Source organism: Lagopus muta, chromosome 13 (assembly GCF_023343835.1).
Source record: "Lagopus muta isolate bLagMut1 chromosome 13, bLagMut1 primary, whole genome shotgun sequence".
Lineage (NCBI taxonomy): Eukaryota > Metazoa > Chordata > Aves > Galliformes > Phasianidae > Lagopus > Lagopus muta.
In genome coordinates, this window is record NC_064445.1 from 12,560,243 (window position 1) to 12,567,739 (window position 7,497).

A 7,497-nucleotide genomic window follows, 5' to 3' on the forward strand; every position below is an offset into this window, starting at 1 on the left:
AGTGAAAGCACAGCTGGAGAAATAAAACCCATGTAAATAGCTGAAAAGATAGGTAAAAGTCTGGGCAGTCATCCAAAAACACTAAACTACAGACTCCCAACATCTGGTTCGGGGTGGATTCCAAGAAAGACAAAAAAAGAAAGACAAAAAGGATTGATTTCTCTTTATATTTTTTACATAAGGTTTTCATATTATTTTTTAATTCATCAAAAGATTGACTCCATTATTGTGGTTTAATTTCTTCACCTGGTTGCATCCTGTTGCTTCACTGTTTTAGTCATCCTCATTAGGAGAAAGCAGTGCCTCAGACTAGAGATACAACCAGCCCTCAGTTTCATACTTGCATATTTTATTGTGATAAATGACAAAGAACTCTAAGCCTTATTATCCACCCTCTCTCTCTTATTAGCTAGAATTGGGCTTATGACGTGTATGAGAATCCTATCCTGGTTTCATGAACTTTCAGCAAATGGTCACAACAGAGATAACCCTGTCAGACACTCAGCTTCCGTAAGCACTTCAGACTCCAGAGAGCAACCCACACTTCTAAGTACCAACATGAGGCATTCAGGATCCTACCACTTCAGCTATCCCTGTGTGAAGAGCAAATCTCTTCTTTAAGCAATTTTGCTAGCTGAAAGATTCTTCTGAGTAGTTCAGAGACGCTACTATTTTGAAAATCTCATATGTGACCAAAAGTCATAAAGGCTCTCTGGTTTTCAGGGATATTTCTATCCTTAATGTACAAAAGTCTTTTTCAAACTCCTGCCTTGCCTTGTTAAATGTGTGTATCACCCATTCCACATATGAATGCCTGTTCTGGCCACACACAGTCACCCAGGCTATCAACACATAGTGTCTATTACTGATATATTCACATCATCCTTCCCCTGTCTTTCTCAACAGAGAACTAAAAATGCTGTTCTGACAGATGGCTCATCTCTCTAGAAAAGCATTGCTGCCATAAGGACTCTCTCCCAGGCAGAGAGCACTCTGCTTTTTCTGCATGTCTTCATACATCAGAGCTTTTACTTTGCATTAAGTGTTTGGTAGCAGACATGCTGCGTGCCCTCCACACTGCTTGTGCAGTAGCCCAGCCCCAAGTTTACCAAGACTCCTACACTGGTGACACAGTGCATGCATTGCAGGTAGGCCTGTCCCTGCAACAGCTCCCAGCATCCAAACCTCAGGAACTCCTGATGCATGTACTCACAGTAATCATTTAATGCACAAATGAGGTAAGAAGAAGCTCTGAAGTCTGCAAACAATTTCAGATTCACCTACTTAGTGCTTCAAAGTTGCCTCACTCAGAGCTGAGCCATGAGTGCTTCTGTGCTTTTCAAGCATTATTTGATGCATATAGAGTGAAAGAAAATAATTCACTTGGGTAATTGTGACATTCTCTTGCCCAAAGGCTAATTTTCTCAGATATCTAGGCAAGGCATGCACTTACTCACTTTCTCCTCTTGCAAAACAGAATGAAGGAATGCAGAGTTCAAGATCCAGCAGAAAGTGCAGAGCTGAGCTGGACACAAAACTCTCTTCCTCACTGCCATGCTTTAGCCAGGGAAACCAAAGCATTTATTTCCATCACAAGACATTTCACAAAACGATTTGGTGGCTTTCAGATAATGCCAATAACATGGCACCAGGCCACTACTCATACCTCTTAATCTGCGATGAGCTTTCAATTTATGAAAGGCTATCACACTGCTAAAATGGGAGTTCCATTAGGGTACTGACAGATAATACAGAGAGATGAATTCTCTCTGTTAGATACAGTCCATGAGAAATAAGGAAGCTACTGCTCTTGATGATCGGTGCAATCTGTTTTCTAAGATTAGAGCCTAAGGGTGGCAATTACATATGCATATTACCCAAACTTGAATTCTTTCCTTGAAACTGTCTCTTTAAATGATGCCAGTTTGCAAGACTGTCTCCTCTACCTGCTCATAGTTTGCTGCCACAAAAAATCAGCTTTCTCTCTCTAGCCTGCCCTCTTCATCTCAACTTCTCCCTTTGTACCAGCCCTGGTTTTGAGCTGTCCCTTTAGTGAACACATTCAACCCTCTAGACCACCAGGAAACAACTGACTTTCTCTCTGAAAATACTTGACTGATGTTCCACTGCCGTAGGCAGAAGAAAGAGAATAAAGTAGTTTGCTGCATAGTTCACAAAGCTTAGGTGCTTTGAAAAATGACTGATAGGCCCTCCACCCCATACCTTTGTGCTACCCACATCAGTCCAAATGCATTCATTCACACCCGGGCACCTAAATCACACAGTGAACTATAGGAATGGTCGCAGATGAGAGAGGTAATTTCAAATCAAACCAAATTTCTTTGAGTTACACTAACAATGTTGTACAACAAAAGCGACAGCAAAGTTGCACCCTGATACTATTGGGTACCCTTCACTCTATCTCCTTCTGCAGTTAGTAGATTCTTCTGCAGACAGTGATCTGGTAGAAAGCTAACCCAGGAAGACAGCACAGGGCAGAAAGTTTCCTCCAGAGTTTCTTTCCAATGGCTTTGGAACCTTGAATTAACTGGGCAAAAGCAGACACTACCTGCAGCTCATAGGTTAAAAAGGTGGGGAAGAAAAAGAAGAAGGTGAATGCCTAAATGCAGTGCCCATGGTTCCTATAGGGCAGAATTAATTAAAGCATTTAGCAAATATTTACCTTAGATTAGGTAAAATCCCAGCATTAGTCAGTACGCATTTTTGCAGCCCATGAAACACATGAAAAGATAAATCAAGACAGTCAAATCCACATCCATATCCTTCCTTTACAAGCTTCTCACTTAACAGTCATATTCGTAGACAAACAGACAAAAAAAGCTAGCCCAGACACTACAGCTTCATCCAGCGCAACGAAGGCAACACACCAAGTCAGTGAAGCTTAAAGGAAGTTGCTTTTTTCTAAATCTTAGCCCTCTGGCTTTTCACCACCTGGACACCAGTTCTAAAATGATGACTTCATCATTTATCATTTTACCTTTCAGTGCTTTACTTAATACATGACCTGCTCAGTAAAATATTTGCAGACTTGGTACTCTGGTACTCTATCCCATTACAAAGGCACGCATAACATTTCACATCTCTTTCATGCAGGTGGTCCTCTGTTCTAACTCAAGGCCAAACAGAATATAAAGTTAGGCCAGTTCAGCAGTATAGGTGAAGGCATCTGAACTGAGGGGAGGGCTTATGGTAACTCCAGATGCCAAGTGTGGCTATACATTTCAAAGATAGCGCTAATTTATTTATTTGGCTTACAGTGACCGAATCCATCTGTCCAGTACAGATGATCAACCACAAGATGTTTGAGAATCACTATGAATCTTTTTTTTTCCTTTTTTTTTTTTTTTTTTTGATTAAAATTGTTCACATATGTACCAAGCAGCTACAGAAAGGTATATTAAAAATGGTCCAGTTCTTTCAGGCAATTCCACTCCATTAAATTTTACGAGTACACATGTCTGAGAAGAAGAGAGGAAAAGAAAAGAAGAAAAAAAAGAAGTATGTATCAGATACTTTCATGTTCCCAGCTTATTTTTAGAATGCCTAACGGTGCAAAACGTAATCCCTTTTCAGTTTGTTTCTCCATTTTTTTTCTCCACTCCAGGAAAATATTTCCTGTGCTAGATGATCTCTCTCTCTTTTGCTCTCTCAGTAGCTTTATCCTAGATGATCTAGTTGCAAATATATTCAGACACAGCAATTTAGATTTACAACGAGCAAATAGAATGTATCAATGGAAGTACAGGCAGGAGGCATTTCTTTTCAGCTCACTTACAGAACGCATTTGCACAACTGGTTTTGATTTCTATTTATATTCCTTGCTAAGGAGATAGATGTGAAATTCAGTGCTCATGACACTCAGTGCTGATAGGTACTGGGAATGTTGCCACCTCCAAAGAAGACACTGTAAACTAAGGACTCAGTCACATACAGGTCTCTCCCAGAGGAAGACTGCTCTTTCAAATAAGAAATCCAGCTCAGAAGAATTGGAAAAAGATTTCCTACACGGTGTAGTCTTTCTTAACCATGTCCCTGTAATTCTAGTACAGAGTTCGCCTCGGCAAAGACTCTCAAAAGAGCAAAAGGCAGATGCAAAGACAAAGGTGACAATCTGAGAGTGCAAAGTATTTTACAAAGCCTTTGTTATGAAAGGTAGCTAAGGAAATCTTTGGGTCCACAGTGATTTGCTGTACTTTCTCTTTTTTTAAAAAGGCTCAACTGTTGTGCTCCAAAATTAAGATTTGGCTTTGGCTTTTAGAAAGACACGAATAATAATAAAACCATATTGCTGCACATATGACTTATGATTAAGCAGCTCTCTGGGTTATATACAGAGGAAATGTCTGAAAAGGCACTGGCTGACACTTATCAAAGAATTTGAAAATGGAAATTACAGCAAAAGAAAGTAAATTAGCCAAGAATTTTAAAAGAAACAGGATATAATGATCAAATACACGGTATCAAATTAAAACTCCAGACCAGGAACCAACACAAAAAAAAACCCCAAAATCTTAGAAAGACATGCTTTTAAGCTGGTGACATCATGCTTATATATGTCGTATGTCATTCAGACATATTCTGGTGGTTTCACTAAAGATGCAAAGTGTACAATTTTGAACTCATGTATTTTTGTCTCTGTTGTACACAGTCAGCTTCCCAGGGCTTTGCAGATTAGTGAAGTACATCCCCATTCACAATTCTTCTGCTCAAATTCTTCTTAATGTTGGAAGGTAGTGCTTTGAAATGCTATACTTACTGTGAAGAAAGAGCACAGCATTTTTCAATACGTGAGTTAACAGTGAGTCATACAGTTTATGTTTCCCAAAGAAATTAATAACAACAACTAACAATTCATTCCTAAAGTTCCTGCATGCCCACAATTTCAACTGACTGCAGCAAGAGCCAGAAGCGCTCTACAGCACTGAAAACAAAAACTGTCCTGTGGTGTTTAAGCAGAAATATCGACAGATAAATCTGATGAAAGTTAAAGGGGACCCTTAACATAAATGGAAACTGCATTTTAAAAGTCCTAAACTAGTAAAACAAAACCAGCTTATTTTGGAACATTGTCTTTTGAGACAACTATACTTCATGCAACCTGTTTCTTTGTGGCAGATACTACATTTACTGATGTTATTGACATTGATGTTGTTATTACAATCATTTATTATCAATTATTCCTGACAAATTATTGACAGTGTTGATAAAGAAATTGAAGTATGAAAATATTTATACTTATGAAATCACCAGAACCTGGTAAGAAAAGCTGAAACCTGAACTCATGTCCTGGATGAATCTATTTTGATTGCATTATTTAAAACATATATAAGTATACTTGTACCTAAAATACAGCTTGGTGTGAGGATCTCAGCATCTTTTTTAAAATACAAGATGGGTGTTAGCATTCCTTGCTATTTCTGTGGAAATATTCTGCTTTCCTGGAGAAAAAGTGGCTCAGGATGTTGCACAGGTTTGCATGGTATAAAACATATCAAAGAAAGCTGCAGCAGCATGTTACATTCACAGGCCAAGCTTTAGCCTGTAAACTTCCATCATCAACACTACTGAATGACAGGGCTATGCAGTTCTTCTGGGTGAACAGCTTTTAATATTTCAATACAAGAAAGCAAAGGAGCATACAAAGTCACTTGATTCTGCAGCTGGTAGACAACTGCATTAGCTCTGCCCTGAAAAGCAATTCCCCAAGACTGATACTCCTAGAGAAATAGAGCCAGAAGTAAAGATGGCCTTTTGTGTAGTAAGCCTGGATGGTGGGTGAGGACAGAAGTGCTGTTTAAGCAAGGGCAGCTGGCAGTTCACCTATGCGGGGAGAGGAAGGTAGTGCAGTGAGGGTTATATAAGCAAAGTCACTTGTGGAATGTGCAGAATGTACACAGAGGGTGTGCCCAGCGTGAGGGCAGCGCCGGGAGCTGGGGTGCACAGGGAAGAGACTCCAAACCCATGCGTAGCAGGTTGCCTGGCTAAAGAAATTCCCAAATGCAGCCCACGTTCTCTGCCCTTGCTGATGTTTCTGGCCTTGGACTCAATGTCACAAAAGTAATAAGATACCAGTGTGGACAGTACTATGTGTTATTTAATGCTACTAAGATAATCATAAATAAAACAGTCAACATTTCTTCAGTGCCCTCATATCCCTTCCTGAAATAGACAAGACTTCTGCAATTGTTAGCAATGAAATACAGGCAAGACATACAGTCAAAGGCAAAGAAGATACTTCTTACCATTTACAGAATAGTCTGGGTTCTTGCTCTTGCTGCTTTGTATTTTTTCCCCATGATATTCCTCCCTTCCTTCAAAAAACTACCTCTAAAAATCAAGCAAGCAATACACAGAAATTGTGGATATTAGATCTGCAATGAATCTGTTCTGACTGCTGTAGCATTCTTCCTGTTTTCCTCTTAGGCTACCCCTTGAAACAATCAAATCCAACTGGCAGAAGTATTACTAAATTTACAGATGTCAAATCAAAACAAGTCCTTGTCAAATCAAAGAATAAAACCTCATCCAGCTGGGGCATAAATTTATCTAACCAATGTATAAGACCAGGAATCTGTATAAATGCGTGTGTTGAATGCATTTGCTAAATACATAGATTTTGTGGTCCTGCAGTGTGTGAAAGTTTGTGCAAGAGCATCCTCTCATTTCAGAACAAAATCAGTCAGGGGCAGAACCCCACTCCTTCGCACTCAGAAACAACAATGCAAGTGTTCCACAACTGCCAACGAAAAATGCGAGTTAAACTATTTACAGTGGTACTTGAAGTAGCTCTACTGATCAAAACTAGATATAAGGAAAGTTCACATGTTGGACGTCAAAGATAGATCCACAGAGGAAATATAACACACGAAGCACATTCCAGACATGCTGCTTTAAAATATATATATATATATTGAAAAAGCAAGGTCAAGGGACCCAGAATATTTCTCACAGAGATTCTGCAAGCTAAGTGGTGAAATGGCATTAAACAAATTATATAATTTCAAATTACTAAATATGCAATGAAAAACTACAGAAGAATATGCCTGTTCAACAGAACCCTGCCTACTGCAGGGCAAATGTGTCTGCAGTAACCAAGAGAAAAACTATCAGATATTAATTACTGGCCATGTCTTACTTTCTGTTCTGTAAACACAAATTCTCTCCTCATCAGGAGTGAGATTTTAGATGCACTCACTAAGCAGCTCTTTTGAAACTGAGAAGACAACAGTTAGCAGGCAGTGAGAACAATACATACAGTATCACTTCACTGTACATGCACATCCATCAGCAGTCAACAGACATGGAGACCCACAGGTTTTCCTGAAGCCCCCTCACAGTGGCTCTAGAAAGACATTATTACAGAATTAGAGCACTAAAGTACATTTAATTTAGAAGTAGTTCACAATATTTAGATTTTGCATGTCCAAAGCTTCCCATAGGACCACCATTTGCAGGGACAGTATCATGTGTTGGGTT